General features: G+C 45.8%; 1 protein-coding gene across 17 annotated transcripts in view; it reads right to left on the bottom strand.

Moving 5' to 3' along the window:
* SATB1 (SATB homeobox 1) overlaps positions 1-18,620 on the bottom strand; it is a 186,222-nt gene that overhangs the window by 11,623 nt on the left and 155,979 nt on the right. The window lies entirely within an intron of this gene.

The following is an 18,620-nucleotide window of genomic DNA, read 5'->3' on the forward strand; positions in this document are numbered from 1 at the left end:
TTGAGAATCCTATAGACCAGTGATGGTGAACCTTTTTTTGGCTTGGGTGCCAAAAGGGTGTGCATGCACGCCATAGTGTTTATGCCCAAACCCATAATGCAATGCATGCACATAACCCTTGCACTGTCCCCCACACATGCGCACAACCCCCTGCACTGCCCCCCCGGTGGATTCTCACACGCAAGTCTCTGGATCCTTCTTGGGTAGGCCCATTGGGCTTTTTTCCAGCCTCCCCAGGATTCAGGCGGCTTTCCTGAAGCCCGGGGAGAGCAAAAACGGGCAAAAAGAAGGCTGAAAATCAGTTGACCAGTGGGCACATGTGTGCTGGAGCTGACATAGGACAATGCCTCGTGTGCCCTCAGATATGGCTCTGCATGCCACAGGTGATGCCAATGCCATGAGTTCGCCATCACTGCTATAGACAGTTTATAGGCAAAATCTCAGTTTATATCATGAACTTTTACCAACCTTGTACCTTTTACCAACTTTGAATTGTTTTTAAGAGAAAACAAGTGCAGCACATCATTATTTCAAATATACCAGAAGAGAACTCCCATGCTATTTCAGTTCAGTCCACTATAGTAACTCTAATCCTGATTTTTATCTAATATAAATCTATATCAGTATGATGGGGCAAAAATCATACCCTTATTACTTTAAAAAAATAATGGTGTTATTCTTTAATTCAGAATTAGATAATGTATCCCATATCTAACCTGAGTAGAGACTTATGTTTTCTTTGCCGATGATGTCAAACTTTTCAACACCATCAATAACACAGCTACTCTCCAAAAAGACCTTGACTTTGTGTCTGAATGGTCAAACATCTGGGAACTCTAAATCCCAACCAAAAAATGCTCTGTCCTGCACAAAAAGAATCAGAACACCAAATACAAGCTGAATAAACAAGACCTTGCAGACAACACTCACTCCATAAAAGACCTTGGAATATTCATATCAAATGATCTAAGTGCCAAAGCCCACTGCAACAACATCTCCAAAAATGCTTCAAGAGTTGTTAACCTAATACTACATAGCTTCTGCTCCGGTAATCTCACATTACTAACTAGAACATACAAAACCTTCGCCAGACCAATCCTTGAATACAGCTCATACAGCCCATACCACATTTCAGACATAAACACCCTATTAAATGTCCAGAGATACTTTACTAGAAGAGCCCTCCACTTCTCCACTCGTAACAGAATACCCTACACTACTAGACTTACAATCCTAGGTTTAAAAAACTTAGAACTACGTCATCTTAAACAGGACCTAAGCATAGCCCATAAAATCATCTGCTATAATCATCTGCTTCTTGTCAAAGACTACTTCAGCTTCAACCACAACAACACATGAGCACACAACAGATATAAACTTAAAGTAAACTGCTCTAAACTCGACTGCAGGATATACGACTTTAGTAACTGAGTAGTTGATGCATGGAACTCACTATCGGACTCTATAATATCATCACCTAACCCCCAAAACTTTACCTTTAGATTATCCACTGTTGACCTCTCCCAATTCCTAAGAGGTCAGTAAGGGGCATGCATAAGTGCACCAGAGTGCCTTCCGTCCCCTGTCCTAATGTTTCTCTTTTACAAATATCATGTAGATAAATATATCTTTGTATGCCACCAATACCTACGTGACAAAGCAAACAAATAAATAAAATAAATAAAAATAAAAATAATCATATAATACAGAACCTATTTGAAGAAACACTACTCAGCAGAGTATCCTTTTTCTGGTTAAGTGCTCAGAGGAGCTCTGCAGATAAATCAAAGTCTGTTGATACTGTTCTAGCCAACTTAGTCTTGTTTTTAAAAAAAATGTAAATTAAACTTATGATTTTAAGCATTATATGAACAAGTTCATATTTTTGAACCACATTGCATATATCCATGTAAACTAAGTATAAAATCACCTGCTTTAACTCAGATATGTTCTAGTAGAAAGCAAGCTTGAAAGCATGCCAAAAGATTGTCCCAAGAGAACTCTACCAAATGTTAATTTGCTTCTAAAATAGATGCACAGATTTCCCCCCCTTAATAGTTTAACAATTGCCTACATGTCATCTTAAATTATATCAATAGCATTATTATTTTTTATATTTAAAATGAATAAACATGACAAAGAATATCAATGGTTAGCTTTATCAATCTAAATGTCTCAAGACAAATAAGAAAATGCTACATAATCGTTCATGGCAATTTAGATTTAAACGTTAGAATGCTCTAAGTATAGAATAATTTAAAAATATTGTTAACATTAACTTTGTATTTTTAAATACTACTTATGAAGACCCTGCCTTTAAGACAATTTACAATATAATAAAAGATTAAAACACAGGAACAAATCCTGTTTAATCCACATATTGAACTCTAACAACCATTAAAAAGAATTGATGAAAATTTTGATAGTAAAGTTTTTTTTATTGATAATATAAAACATTTTAGGATGTTTGTAAATTGTAGATAAAACATAGTGATCAATTGCATGCACAACCACTGAAAAGACTTTGGGAGCTGCTAGGTATCATAAATATGGAATCCAGTTTTTAAAAAGGTAAATAAATATCTTAGTATAAGTGGCAGACTGCCTGATAGAAATGTTCCATGGAATAATAGAAGACTATGCTTTAGTTTTTCTTGTGGATTGATTCCTGTTAATCTTGGATGACAAGTATCCAGCACAGTTATGTCATCCTGTGAAAAAATTTATATGAAGGGCAGAATTACATAATTGGTAATTAAAAAAAATAACATGTGATTCTGCCTCATCTTCAAACTTGGTGAACTAAAATCTTAAAGCAATAAATAGGTAGAATATACAGTATCTATCTATAAAACTCCTTTCAATATATTATTTGCAATTGTCAAATCTAATTTCTTAATGCAGTCTACATGAGTCAAAAAGTGAATCCAAGAAAAAGAAAACCCACAACAAAATCTATCCATTTAGAAAGTATTTTGCTCTTTTTGTCATTTCTATGTTCCGAGTGTCAACATATCCTTATTAATTACCTATGTCTGATAAAACATTTCCAGTATTTGGCTATTAACCTTTGCCCTGAAATAATACTTCAAATTCCTTACCATCTGAAATAGTATGATAAATTGCATGTTTAAATAGAGTCTGACTATCTTTTTTAGGATGGTCTGGTAATTATCCCTAACTTGCTTATATTTTAAAATAATATTTAAACTTATGAAAATGATATTTTTAATGAAGCAACATAGATTTTCTGCACCTTAAATCTAGAACAATGTATTTATAACATTTCCCCCAAATATGCCAACTCCACAATTATTTAGCATATTTATTTTATTACTTTTAAGAAATCCATTCTATCCTTATTCTTGCTGCTACACTTGCAGTGTTTCTCAAATAGTGGGGTGGGTCCCACCGGGGGGGCATGACCCTGGGGAACATGCTATTTTTTGCCACAGGGAGTAGGGGTTTTTTGCACCGAACAATAGCACACAGCACAGAGCAGGAGATATGAAGTGCAGATAACAAACCCTTAAGAGACACCATGGGAAAATATTTAACAGGAATGAAAAGAAAGGAGGAGACAGAGATAACGAGACAAACACAAGTCTCCCAAAAGCTAAGACAAGGAAATATGGTGAAGCATATGTAGCATTTGGCTTCACTGTGACTACAGTGGGAGACGAGGAGAGACCAATATGTTTACTGTGTCTAAAAATGTTGTCAGCAGAATGCATGAAGTCAAATAAATTACATTACACTCCAATCACGCTGATAAACTGATTGAGGTTTTTCAGCAAAAATGTGCTGAATGTTATAAACAATCGTCCCAGTGGAGAATTGGAGGCCGCAAAATGTTTACTTCTTTCTTGGGGAGGGGGGTGTAACAGAAATTAATAGAGAAGTACTGTGCTAGAGGGAGATGTTTTTATAAAAAGAATTCTTATCAAGCCGTAATTTGTATATTTTATTTTTATTTTATTTATTTATTATTTATTTATTTATTTATTAGATTTGTATGCCGCCCCTCTCCATAGACTCGGGGTGGCTAACAACAATAGTGAAAGAACCGTTGTACCTACCTGAATGGTCATCTCAGTGCACTGGAAGGAGAGTCCAACATGGGTATTACTCCAATCCTATTGGTAGAGACTGAGTTAGATTTACATATTAATCTAGCACCGCCCCCTCTGCTCTCCCCATGAGCCAGTTTTAAAAACGAAAAAACCATAGTAAGAGGATAACCAAATTTTATTATAACAACCCATAACTGATAAACTGACCACTCCGGCGTCCCTGTACCCATAACTATACTGGGTGGGTTTGGACTCTCCTTCCAGTGCACTGAGAAGACCGTTCAGGTAGGTACAACGGTTCTTCTCCATTGCATCTGGAAGGAGAGTCCAACATGGGATATACCAGAGATTTACGGCCCATGGGAGGGAGAAGGTCTTGTCAGGGACGTTGGAGATAAACAAACTCGTTGTAAAACACGTCTCCCAAAAGCCGCCTCTGCTGAGGCAAAAGAGTCCAACTTATAATGTCGTATGAAAGTTGATGGTGCCGACCACGTTGCGGCCCTGCAGATGTCATCTATGGACGCCTGGGTAGCCCAGGCCGCTGAGGTCGCCGCACTCCTCGTTGAGTGAGCAGTCACTCCTGTTGGTACTGGTTGGTTACGGGCCCTGTATGCCTCCGCAATACATTCCCTGATCCAATGACTAATGGACACTGATGACACTCCAAGTCCCTCTTTATCCGAAGCAAATGAAACAAACAACTTTTCCGATTTCCGAAGAGCTTCTGTGCGTCTGATGTAAATCTTGACCGCATGGCGCACATCGATCTTATGCCACCTTAATTCCGACGGGTGACTGCCGTGGGTGCAAAAGTCTGGAAGAATCAATTCTTGTTTCCTATGAAACTCTGAGTTGACCTTCGGAATGAATGAAGGGTCCAATCTCAGCACTACTCGGTCTGGATAAAATACACAGAGGTCAGGTCGTACCGATAGGGCAGCTAACTCTGACACTCTCCGCGCTGACGTAATGGCCACTAGGAAGGCTGTTTTAAGTGACAATAGTCTCAACGGTATAGATCTCATAGGTTCAAACGGTGGTTTAGTCAAGGCTCTGAGAACCAATGGAAGATCCCACGAGGGGAACCTCCGAATCGGTGGAGAGTGTTGGTTTGTTGCTCCCCGTAGAAAATCCTTCACCCAAGGATGGTAAGCTAAGGAGCGAACTCCCTCCACTCGTATCATAGTCGCGAGAGCCGCCACATGTCGTTTCAGAGTGTTGGGTGTTAGTCCTCGATCAAGACCAGTCTGTAAGAACTCCAGAACTGTAATGACCGACGCCTGTTCAGTGTTGACGTTTTGTTTGTCGCAGAAACTGCAAAAGGCCGCCCATGTTGTCTGATAGATCCGAGAAGTAGATGGACGCCTTGCAGCCTGCATAGTGTCTATGACCTTCTCTGGTAGCTTCAATCCTTGTAACCTGACCCGTTCAAGTGCCAAACGGTCAGTTGAAGCCACTGGGGATCGGGATGTTGACGTTCCCCTTGACTGAGGGATATCATGTGGTCCGGGATCCTCCAAGGGGGTGACATCGATAGTGCCACCAGGTCGGAGAACCACGGCCGTCGAGGCCAGTGTGGGGCCACCAACAACACCTCCGCCCTCTCTCGCAGTAGTTTCTCCACTACTTGTGGTATAAGATTCGTTGGCGGAAATGCGTATAGTAGTCCGGGCGGCCAGGACGTCCGGAGAGCGTTGACTTCCTCCGCTCCTGGCTGCGGGAATCGAGTGAAGAACCTCGGCAGCTGTGTGTTCTGGGAGCTGGCGAAAAGATCCACCATCGGAAGGCCAAACCGCATCACTGCCTGTTGGAAAATGACCAGGTCCAGCTTCCACTCTGACTGATCCAATGTGGACCGGCTCAGCCAGTCCGCTTGAGTATTGCTGATTCCCGCGATGTGTTCCGCTGCTAGGGACCGTAGATGTTGTTCGGCCCAGCGGAATAGTGCCTCTGTCTCTTCCATGAGACGCTGCGACCTTGTACCCCCTTGATGATTCAAGTGGGCCCTGGTCGCCACATTGTCCGTAAGAACCAACACGTGCTGTTGATGTACTAAGGGCGCAAATGTCTGTAGAGCTAGGAACACTGCTCTCAATTCCAGAAAGTTTATATTGACTGAAGTGAGTTCCTCTGCCGTCCACAGGCCCTGAGCCATGTGAGCTCCAATGTGGGCACCCCATCCGGTAAGACTGGCATCGGTGGTCAAGATGATCTGATCCCTTGTCTGGAAGGGAGATCCTCTGCTGATCGCGGCAGATGTCCACCATTTTAATGAGTCTCTGACCTTCTGGTGTAAATGGACCTTCCTGTGACAATGGCTCACCTTGGTCCGTTGAGCAGGGAACAGGAACCATTGCAGTGTCCTGATATGGAAACTGGCCCAAGGAACTATGCCAATGGCGGATACCAGGGTTCCTAGTATCTTTGATAGCAGTGAGAATGGAACTGGTCCCCGCTGAACACTGGATATCAAGTGTCTGATGTTGTCTTGCCTCTCCTGTGAGAGCGACACTGTGCCCTCCTGAGTGTCTATAATTGCTCCTAGGTGTAGGAGCCTGGTAGTAGGTACCAACTGGCTTTTCTTCACGTTGACTGTGAAGCCATGGAGTTCCAGTGTACGGATTGTCTCGTTGAGGTCTCTCTCTGCCGCCAGTTTGGACCTGGACAAAATGATAATATCATCCAGGTAGGCCATGAGTCTCATGGATCTCGCTCTTAAGCTGGCGGTCAATACGTCCAAGAGCTTCGTAAACGTCCGTGGGGCCGATGACAGGCCGAACGGCATTGCTCTGTATTGGTAATGTCGCCCCTCGGTGTAAAATCGGAGAAACCTGCGATGTTCCGGATGAATAGGGACATGCAGGTATGCCTCCTTGAGGTCGATGGATGTTAAAGTGTCCTGTTTCCGGATGGAAGCGAGAATGGTCTGCAGCGAATGCATCCTGAATCTTCGGTACCTTATGAAGAGGTTCAGTTGCTTTAGGTTGAGGATCAACCGGCAGCCGCCTGAGGATTTGGGCACGATGAAAATCATGGAGTAGAACCCCTTGCCCTCCTCCTGCTGTGGAACCAGTTCTATAGCACGGATGTCGAGCAGGTGCGTAATCTCCCTGCGCAGCTGTAGTTTCTTTATAGTGTCCTTTATTAGCGGGCAATGTAAGAAGCGGCTGGGCGGTGGTTGGATGAACTCCAGCTTGAGCCCGTGCGTGACTGTGGCTAGGGCCCATTGGTCGGAAGAGGTTAATTGCCAGACGCTGCTGAAGCCCTGTAGCCTGCCTCCTAAGGGTTGGGGCGCAGCCGAGTCACTTTGTGCATTTGAACCCCCTTTGGGTGTTACCGCGAAACGGTCTCCTGGACTGATGATAGCCTCTCGGCCTGTCTTGAAAGGATCCGCGGTCGCTCCTATAGGTCTGATTGTACTGACCCTGGGAAAATGAACGTTGGCCCTGGTTGGTAGTGGTAGGATCCCAGCGAAAGGACTGACGCCTTGAGTAAGGAGTAAACCTTCTGTCTGGTCGTCTGTTGGCCCTGGGAAGAACCTTCCTCTTATCCTTGTCCTCCACTAGTACCTTTTCTAACAAGTCTCCAAAGAGAGTGGAGCCCTGGAAGGGCCCGGAGGCAAGGCGCCACTTAGACTTAAGATCAGCCTGCCAGTTTCTCAGCCACAAAAGACGGCATGACGACAACGAGGATGCCATGCTCCTCGTGGAAAACTTGGCCGCGTGGAGAGTAGCGTCTGCGGAAAACTCGGTCACCGCCAACAATTTACTTAAGTCCTGGCGGAGACGCCCGTCTTCGGGCCCCAGTCGAGATTGCATCTCCTTGATCCACATTAGCGACGCTCGATTGATGAACGATGCGGCTGCTGCTGCCCTGAATCCCCAGCCGGACATCAGGTGTGCCTTACGCAGCAATGTCTCCGCTTTCCTCTCCTCTGGTCTGAGGCTTTCCCCGGTCTCCGAGGGGACTAAGGCACTGGAGACAAGCGTTACCACCGGCTGGTCGATTGGGGGGAATTCAAGCAGCTTTTCCACCTCCTCGTCAAAGGTGTAAAATTTCCTCTCGAGGTTGGAAGGCCCCTGTGCAGCTGCTGGTTGCTGCCAAGGCCTCTTTATGCCTTTTACGAAAATGCCTGAAGCAGGAAAGTGGTCGGACTCGGGTTGAGGTTCCTCGAGCAGCGAGGCCGAGGTTTGGCCTGTCTCAGCGGCCTCTGCTGTTTTTGCAGCGCCCGGGAGGTTCATTACCTGCTTGGCCTTAGATAGCAGGGTCCTGAATAATGCTGGTTTAAACAGACCAACTGAGGGTGTCTGCTCCGGTGTTGTTTCATCCTCTGAAAGGCCAAACTCCGGGTCACTGTCCTCAAACTGATCCTGTTCTTCCAACAAGGACCCCAACCCTGAGGGGGGCGGTGCCGGCCAAGAACCCGTGGCTTGCTGAGGGGGTCTACCGTACTGTTGAGCCCCGGCCATGTTCTGTGAGTACGCAGTTACGATGAGATCCTGCAGATCTGGGGGCAAACTTTGCCACGCCCCAGGCTGTGCTCGTAAGCCTGCTGCTGTGGGGGTGAAGGTGGCTGCTGGCCCCTGGTAGCTCACTCCTGTAGGGCCCGCTGATCCTGGTCTAGCCCAGGATGTGCTGGGTGAAGGCATGCTTGGAGGCAGGGGCTGGAACTGCCGGTCTGGTGACCAATCTCCCTCTACTTCCACCCCTGTAGGCCCGAAGGTAGTTGGGGGTGAGATGGGGTCTGCAGAATGCCTCTGAGCCAGAGGGAGCCCCGCTGGGGATGATTGTAAAACTGCCTCCAGCTTTTTTTCTAGCGCCTTAATGCGCTTCTCAGCCTCTTTGATGGAAGCAGATGAGGCAGATGAGTGAGCTCTGGCCTTCTCCTTAGGTTTCCCCTTGGCCTTTTCTTTAGAAGGGGCAGGAGAGCTTGGGGAATCCTTCCCTTGATTCTCCTCCATAGTACTCACAAGTGCCAGTCGCTGGAATTTAAGGCTTTCCTGATGTCTGACCTCCGGTAGCTTGTTTCTCGCCCACCTCGTCAGAATAGCCAGAAAAAATGGCGCCCTCGGTCTCCCGGGCTCTGCGCCTGCACACTAGGGCGTCCCAGCCCGTTCGTGCCAATTCCGCCTGACCGCCAGCCAATTTCGCGCTCAAAGGACGCTCTCGCCGCACCCGCACTTTCCAAAATGGCGGCGCCCAGCCTCCGCGGCTTCGTGGGCTGCCGGCCGGGTCCTCCGACCCTGAGGCCTTTCCGTCTCGTCCTGGCCTCCCCGGGGGCTGGTTTTCTATCTCGCCGTGACCTCCGCCCGGTCCTGATGGCCGCGGCGCTTTCGGCGGCGGCGGCTTTCCCAGCGGCGCGCCGCTCCCATTGCCTCATCAGCTGTGAGGCGCTCAGTTTCCTGCCTTGCGAGCCGGCATCTAGCCTCCTAGTGGGGAGTGCGGGCCTCCCCACCTTTGGCTGACAGCCTCGGTATGGCCTCGGAGGCCAGGGACCCCCAGGCTGGTTGCTCCCCTACGGGGTGTTCCCACTGGGGGAATACAAAAACCCCTGGGGAGGATCGTTGGGGGTGGTGCCCGCTGAGGGCAGAGACCCCGGACCGTCTGAATCCTCCTGTGTCTTCACCCTGAAAAACAAAGGAAAGAGGATTAAAACGGTAATAACAATTTATTCACAATTCCTGTTTATTAAACCTTAAGCTACAACTCAGTATGTCTCTACCCATTGACTGAGTTTTTAAAACTGGCTCATGGGGAGAGCAGAGGGGGCGGTGCTAGATTAATATGTAAATCTAACTCAGTCTCTACCAATAGGATTGGAGTAATACCCATGTTGGACTCTCCTTCCAGATGCAATGGAGAACAACATATAACAAATCTAATATTTAAAACCCTAATTTAAAAACCAAACATACACACACAAAAACATACCTTGCATAAATTGTATAGGCCTAGGGGGAAGAGAATATCTCAGTTCCCCCATGCCTGATGACAGAGGTGGGTTTTAAAGAGCTTACGAAAGGCGAGGAGGATGGGGGCAATTCTGATCTCTGGGGGGAGTTGGTTCCAGAGAGTCGGGGCTGCCACAGAGAAGGCTCTTCCCCTGGGTCCTGCCAAACGACATTGTTTAGTCAACAGGACCCGGAGAAAGCCAACTCTGTAGGACCTAGGATTTGTGGGGCAGAATTTCTGGTGGTCCCGGAGATATTCTAGCCCGATGCCGTGAAGGGCGTTATAGGTCATAACCCACACTTTGAATTGTAATTGGAAACTAATCGGCAACCAATGCAGACTGCGGAGTGTTGGTGTAACATGGGCAAACTTAGGGAAGCCCATGATTGCTCTCGCAGCTGCATTCTGCATGATCTGAAGTTTCTGAACACTTTTCAGAGGTAGAGAGCATTACTGTAGTCGAGTCTCGAGGTGATGAGGGCATGAGTGACGGTGGGCAGTGACTCCCGGTCCAAAGAGGGCTGCAACTGGTGCACCAGGTGAACCTGGGCAAACACCCTCCTTGCCACAGCTGAAAGATGTTTCTCTAATGTGAGCTGTGGATTGAGAAGGACGCCCAAGTTGCGGACCCTCTCTGAGGGAGTCAGTAATTCCCACCCCCCAGGGTAATGGACGAACAGATGGAATTGTCCTTGGGAGGCAAAACCCACAGCCACTCTGTCTTATCAGGGTTGAGTTTGAGTCTGTTGACACCCATCCAGACCCTAACAGCCTCTAGGCACCGGCACATCACTTCCACTGCTTCTCTGACTGGACATGGGGTGGAGATGTAAAGCTTGGTATCATCTGCGTACTGATGATACCTTACCCCATGCCCTTGGATGATCTCATCCAGCGGTTTCATGTAGATATTAAATAGCAGGGGGGAGAGGACCGACCCCTGAGGCACCCCACAAGGGAGCAACCTAGAGGGCCTGAATCCTGACTGCTGAGGGCCTCTAGGTTGCTCCAAGAGACTAGATGATAGTTGTTGAGAATGGCTGGGTCAAGGGAAGGCGTTTTGAGGAGGGGGAGCAAAAGTACCTCCTTGTAGGGATCCGGAAAGGACCCCCACCCCAAAGAAGCATTGAAAATCTCCTGGACCGAGCTCCATGTTACCTCCCTGCTGTCCGAGACCAGCCAGGAGGGACACGGATCTAGCAAACAGGTGGCGGAACTCACAGCTCCAATGGCCTTGTCCACTTTATCAGGTGTCACCAGATCAAACTCCTCCCAGACAGATGGACAAGTATGGGCCCCAGTCACCTCGACTGACTCATTGCCAGTCGACTCTGTTATCCAATTGGAGTCGAGGTCTGCTAGGATCCGAGTGATTTTATCAGCGGAAAACATGTTAAAGTCCTCGGCACTACTCTGCAAGGGCTCCCCAACTCCCCCCTGGTTAAGAAGGGAGCGGGTCACCCTAAACAGATCGGCCGGGCGGGATTCCGCTGATGCAATTAAGGCGGCATGATACGCGCATCTTGCCACCTTTAGTGCCACTTTGTAAGTCTTAATGTGAGCTCTTACAAGTGTTTGATCGGATTCAGACTTACTTCCTCCATCGCTTCTCCAGATGTCTCTTCTGGCGTTTCAACTCCCGGAGCTCCTTGTTGAACAATGGAGCTCTACGGGGTCTAGTGCCGCGGAGAGGTTGCAACGGCGCAATTCAGTTAAGAGCCTCTGCTGCAGCCTTGTTCCAGGCCTCAGCAAGAGACTCTGCTGAACTGTGGACAAGTGCATCTGGAATAACCCCAAGTGCTTTCTGAAAGTCCTCTGGGTCCATCAGGTGTCTGGGGTGGAACAACCTAATCGGTTCCGCCTCCCTGCAGGGAAGGATTGGAGCCAGAAAGTTAAGCCGTAGTAAAAAATGGTCCGACCATGACAAAGGCAACACTCCTAAGCCCCTTAATCTCAGACCATTACTCAATTGCTCAGAGAGGAATACCATGTCGGGTGCGTGCCCCCCCTTGTGAGTTGGACCCTTTACTACTTGGGCCAGGTCCATGGCTGTCATGGTGGCCATGAACTCCTGTGCCAGTCCAGAGGTTTCGCCGAGTGATGGCAGGTTAAAGTCCCCCAAGACAATAAGTCTGGGGAACCCCACCGCCAACCCAGCTACCTCCTCGAGTAGCACAGGCAGGGATTTGACACGCAGCTGGGAGGCAGGTATGTGAGAAACAAACCCACCTGAATGCCTAAGTCCAACTTCACCAAGAGGGACTCGCAACCCGCAATCTCTGGAGCAACGATTCTACACAGGCAAAGGCTCTCCCTGGCTATAATAGCCATTCCTCTCCCCCTTCCCTGGGGTCGAGGTTGATGCCATATCTGAAACCCGGCTGGGCAAATTTCAGAGAGAGGAACTCCTCCCTCCGGGCCCAGCCAGGTTTCAGTTACACATGCCACGTCGGCCTCCTCATCCAGGATCAGATCCTGGCTGAGGAGAGCTTTATTTACCACCGACATGGCATTGAGTAACAGCAGCTTGAGCCCAGGGCCAGAATTACACTGATCACCAGTGCCCAGAGTTGAGTTCATGGAGCCAGAACAAGGGATCGTTATTAAGCAGCGATCCCTCGTTCTCCTGGAACGACTAGCTCAGTGGCTCCTGCCATATCTGCCCCTCCCCAGCAACACCGGGATATTCCGACCCTCTGCCACCCCAGAGATTGGTGCCCCCTCCCCTCCCGCCTCTCCAGTGTCAGGTAGGCTAATTAAATCATTCATACCATTTCCATTTGTTTCATCCATACTAAAATCCCACCCTGCCCACCCATAGCAATTATTCGTTTCATACATATTATTGCATCCACCCCAATTATCCATCAAATTTAAATCACCCTCCCCCAATAAATTAGCTAAAATGTTAATTACTAAAATCTCCATATACAATCTTATTAATAATTAATATTAAACATCAAATTACTCTAATACTAAATTACCAATTACTCTAGGTTACTTTTAAGATCTTAATAGAATAACATATTAATTATTAAAAATTGTTAAAATTATGAAGTGCTAGGTTATAAAGTGCTAAACTATAGGAAATAATTAAGGTCAATCGTCCATCAAGTCAGCAATACAGCACCAGTTCTAAAAAAGTGAGTTCTGGAAAAAAGATTGTGTTCAGGGAGAAGTCGTGGCATATTGTTCCCCAGGGTCTTTGGTGCCGGCCACTGCCACTGGCCGGCACTCTCAGGTCTTTTCTCTGGGTCCACAATCGCCTTTGCTTCTCTACTCCTACAGTATTTCCAAGTCTCCAGTCCCTCCACAGTACCATATAATTTCAGTACAAGCTCCATGTGGTCTCAGTAGGGCGAGCCTCAATCTCATAGGATTCAAACCAGCAGTGAGTTGCTCCATGTTCGGCCAGGTTCTAAGGACTGGTAGCACTGGTAGGAGTAGACTCTGCCCATGAACCCAAGACGCTTTGCCCACCTGCTCAGGATGCAGGCATGGGGGAACTGAGATACATCCCCCAGGCTTTTACATTTTATGTATGGAATGTGTGTGTTGTATGGTTTTTAAATGATGGGTTATTTAGCTGTTTTTTAATATTAGATTTGTTTTCCATTGTAACATTGTTATTTATTGTTGTGAGCCGCCCCGAGTCTTCGGAGAGGGGCAGCATACAAATCTAATAAATTATTATTATTAATTATTATTATTATGCTCCACCCACCTATCTGTGCATGTGCAGAAGTGTTGCACACGTGTGAGTGCATGCACCAACCCATTATTGATTCAAACTCAACAAACAATACAAAAAAAATGTAGATACATTACTTGTAATATTAGTAACATTATGAAAAATTAATCATGCTTCAGGTAACTCACTGGGAGAAAGTTTATTTGAGTAATATCAAACTTGAAAGGTAAATCCTACACAACTGGAATTATGCTAAAAGTGAATGCATTACTATTTAGAATGGCTAGTTTAATCCAGAATGAAATATATGTGGGGGTTTCCCCCCCATAAAAATACGAATTCATTAAAAACCCTTCTATATTGGTATATAAAAACACATATGGAAGACTACCCTTAGGACTTGAATGTACTTGGAAAAAATACATTCTAAAACAACAGTAGGAACACCCTTCACTGCTGTGCAGCAACTCTGCCAGGCAGCATTGCACTGCATATAAAGAAGGAGCAGAGCAAAGCAAAATATAAACATTAGTCACATGTAAATATATAGATGAACTTTCAGGATGTTACTACTTTTCAAACTGACAAAGTTTAATTTGACACCTTCTGTTCTAAATCCTTTGTTTCTATTCAAAATCACGCCTTTAGCTGCTATCAATCACTACACTCTCTCCCTATTACTTAAGATACTGGCATGGGGCCTGGGATAAGCTGAGAATGCCATGCAGATGAATTCTGAGATAATGTGTTCAAACCTGTTATATACAACACAAATCCTGTAAAGTTATGTATTGTAAACCTACATTTATTGAGAAGTCAAGTTTAAAATCCATCTGCCACAAAGGAAAAACTGCTATACACTTTTATACTAGCTGAGTGACATATGTAAGTCTTGTTACAGTTAGCAAAAAATGAAAGAGAGGGAACTATGGTAAGTTTCCTCCCCTCCCCCTTAAGAATGCTACTAAAGAAACATAATTTTTAAAACAGAAAATCAATTGCCAAACAACTCAGTGGAAATTATATTGGATCTTTAAGAAAAATGAAAAATAAAACAGTAGTGTTACAGTGATCCCTCGATTAGCACGGTCTCGATTAGCGCGAAACGCTGCAATGCGGTTTTTCAAAAAATATTAATTAAAAAATAAGTCCGCGCTAGTTCTCTCTCTCTTTCTCTCCCTGTTGCCGGCGTGGTATATGAGAGAGAAAGAGAGAGGCAGAGGTCGGGCGCATTACCGGGAGGTGGAGGCGGCGTGGGGACGCTGGGTGCCGGGGACACCGAGGAGGGGGTAGACGTGGCCTCTCAGCTGCAGAGCCGAACAAGGGCGGAGGCAACGGCGGAGTCCGGCGCTGGGGCCATGCGGGGCCGCTCATCCAGGGGGGCGTGGACTGGCAAGTCGCCCTCCTTTCTCTTTCTTTCTCTCTTATACCACACCGGTAACAGGGAGAGAAAGAGAGAGAGCGGAGGGCACCTTGCCGGTCCACGCCCCCCTAGATGAGCGGCTCCGCATGGCCCCAGCGCCGCCCAGGCAAAGGGGAAACCCCAAGATCGCTTGCCGCTTGCCGTATTGCAGCGAAGGAGGCGAAGCAAGGCTCCAAGCTGCAATATGGCAAGCGGCAAGCGATCTTGGGGTTTCCCCTTTGCCTGGGCGGCGGGAAGACCAAGGGAAGGTTCCTTCAGCCGCCCAACACCTGATCCGCTCCGCAGCGCGGCAGCAGCGAGGAGCCGAAGATGGGGTTTCCCCTTTGCCTTTACCCCATCTTCGGCTCCTCGCTGCTTCCGCGCTGTGGAGCAGATCAGCTGTTGGGCGGCTGAAGGAACCTTCCCTTGGTCTTCCCCGCCGCCCACACGCAAACTCCACCATCTGCGCATGTGCGGCCATGAAAAAAATGGCGCGCATTCGTAGATGGTGTTTTTTACTTCCGCACCACTATAACGCAGAAATCGATTAGCGCGGGAGGTCTTGGAACGTAACCCCCGCGCTAATCGAGAGATCACTGTACTTGGAACCTTTCATGTCTTGTTATTGTAACTTCATAAATTTTTATTTTAAAAAAAATTGGTAAATTATTTTACTGCTTGGCATTCAAAAGAACTCTTCAAAATTTGATTTATAAGAATGAATAATGCTGTCCAAGTAAACATGAATAAAGCTTTTAATTTTAAGTTTTATTGTAATAGAATTTTTTATAGAATATAACCCCTAATCCACTGAAACCAGGGATAAAGATATTTGGACAGACAAAATAAGGGGATGGGTCTTCAAGAGAATCATGGCTGCAATGGGATAACACTACTCCTGTACACTTTCTAGTAAAATCAAACCTTAATACTTTAGAATGCAAATACTTTCATTACTTTCATTGCTTAAAACGTTTAGCAACAAAGCATATCAAACATAGTATTGCTCTTTTGTTTTGATATCCAGTCCTATTTTAATTTTTTTAATGATGTAATAAGATTTTACCATTAAATTCAAAATACTAACTCATACTCCCTAATTTTAGTATCATGGGAGATTTTTTTCTTATCTAAAATTATATGCAAATGCATTTTGTTGCCTATCTGTAGTGTAATGTATCACAAAAACAGAGAGTATTAAAAGAAATCATTCTAAATATGCATGATATTTAATACAAATATTTTTATGAAAAGCATGAATTACATTTCATGTGTAGTATGAACAGGGTTTAAGTACATAATCCATTAAGAAGTAGTTCTGAGTAAAAAGGAATTCAGTCTTGTAGGCTAAACTGCAATATGCATTTTGAATGAGCTCATTGTCAACAACAACTAACTGTAAAGCTAGCAATTTATCATTCAGCAAATAATTTTCTAGTTTCATAAAGAATCAGTAAGTGTTCCTTATGCTAATGAAGACTGTTTTTAATCTGCCCACAAACATGCTAATAGAGGGTAATTTTTCCCATTTAGAAAAATGATGACACTCAAACATAATTTCATACCAGTGTTCTACAAACTGGATAAAATGGACTTCCAAAATTTAGTCACCTAATTTTTCACCTTTACATCAAAAGAAGAAAACAGGTTAAAAATCATTAAAATTCTATACATCTGTCCATCTGTTGTATGTCTTTTACACACACACACACACACACACACACACACATTTTTTGCTAATAAATCTTCTAGAGGATTGCATAAGTATATAAGGATCTTGCTTTGGGTTCCAATCTCCAAGATCAAAAGACTGGTCATACTTTGAGAGTCATACTTTGAACGATGAGATACATAATGGTGACAAAAGATTACTGAAAGTATTTTAAATTATTTACTAGGTTAGAAGGGTACTTTAAATCAGGGGTCCCCAACCACCGGGCCGCGGACCAGTACCGGGCCGCGAGGTATGTTGCACCGGTCCGTGGAGTCAGCAGCTGCCAGTCCTCCTGCCGCCGCCCCCTCCCTCCAGTGCTTCATCTCCCGCTGGGAAAGAGGCCTCGGGAGGCAGGTTCTGCCGGCCACAGGGCGATGGACGGGACAGAGGGGCGGGAAGGACCGGGAGGCTCAAGCCTCTTTTGGCTTCTGCCGTGGCACGCCTTTGCGTTTTTGGCTGGGGGGGAGGCAGGAGGGCCGGCCTGACCCCCTCCCTCCAGCGCTTCACCTGCCGCCGGGCAAGAGGGTTTGGGAGGCAGGTTCTGCCGGCCACAGGGCGATGGCGGGAAAGAGGGGCGGGAAGGACCAGCACCCCCATGCTTAATCCCGCCCCCAACCACACCCCTTTCCGCCCCCACCGGGCCATAGAAAAATTGCCTTGCTGAAACTGGTCCCTGGTGGAAAAACCGTTGGGGACCACTGCTTTAAATACATTAAATTTCACATCCGGGCCATTTTTTGGTGGCAAAGTGATATTGATCTTTCCAAATGCTTAAAATTAACTATTTCCAGATTTCCTTATTTGATTAAAAGCATTGAAGCTGAGGGCAAGAAAAGATGCAATTTTATCAGAACCACCTTTCTCATGTCCAGAAATAAAAATGTTTGCCTTGATTTTTTCCCCTTTATCTCTCATATTAATCCCTTTAAACGTTTATTTATTTATTTATTGGATTTCTATGCCGCCCCTCTCTGAGAACTCAGAGATTACAGAGTTGTATTGCAGAGATGTTAAAAGGATCTCCATTACTACAGACTTTTTATAATGAATAATAATAATAACAACAACAATAAAAATAATAATTTAATAATAATTTATTAGACTTGTATACCGCCCCTCTCCAAAGACTTGGAGCAGCTCACAACAAAATAGAAAGCACAAATCTAATATTAAAAACAATTATAAAAACCCATTATAAAACAGTCATATCATCCAATTAAGCCATACATAAAATGAAACAGCTAAGGGTCAGTTATGTCCCCCGAGCCTGGCAGCCTAGGTGGGTTTTCAATAATTTGCGAAAGGCAAGGAGGGTGGGGGCAGTCCTGATCTCCGGGGGCACTTGATTACAGAGGGCCGGGGCCACCACAGAGAAGGCTCTTCTCCTGGGGCCCACCAGACGTCATTGTTGCCGGGACCCGGAGAAGGCCAACTCTGTGGGACCTGATCAGTCACTGGGATTCGTGTGGCAGAAGGCGGTCCCAAAGGTATTCTTGTCCGATGCCATGTAAGGCTTTATAGGTCATAACCAACACTTTGAATTGTGACTGGAAACTGATCGGCAGCCATTGCAGGCCGCGGAGTGTTGATGAGACACGGGCATATCATGATAACTCTTGCGGCCGCGTTCTGCACGATCTGAAGTTTCCGAACACTTTTCAAAGGTAGCCCCATGTAGAGTTGAACCTTGAGGTGATGAGGGCATGAGTAACCATGAGCAGTGACTCCCTGTCCAAATAGGGCCGCAACTGGTGCACCAGACGAACCTGGGCAAACACCCTCCTT

This window comes from Erythrolamprus reginae, chromosome Z (assembly GCF_031021105.1).
Source record: "Erythrolamprus reginae isolate rEryReg1 chromosome Z, rEryReg1.hap1, whole genome shotgun sequence".
In the NCBI taxonomy this organism is placed as follows: domain Eukaryota; kingdom Metazoa; phylum Chordata; class Lepidosauria; order Squamata; family Dipsadidae; genus Erythrolamprus; species Erythrolamprus reginae.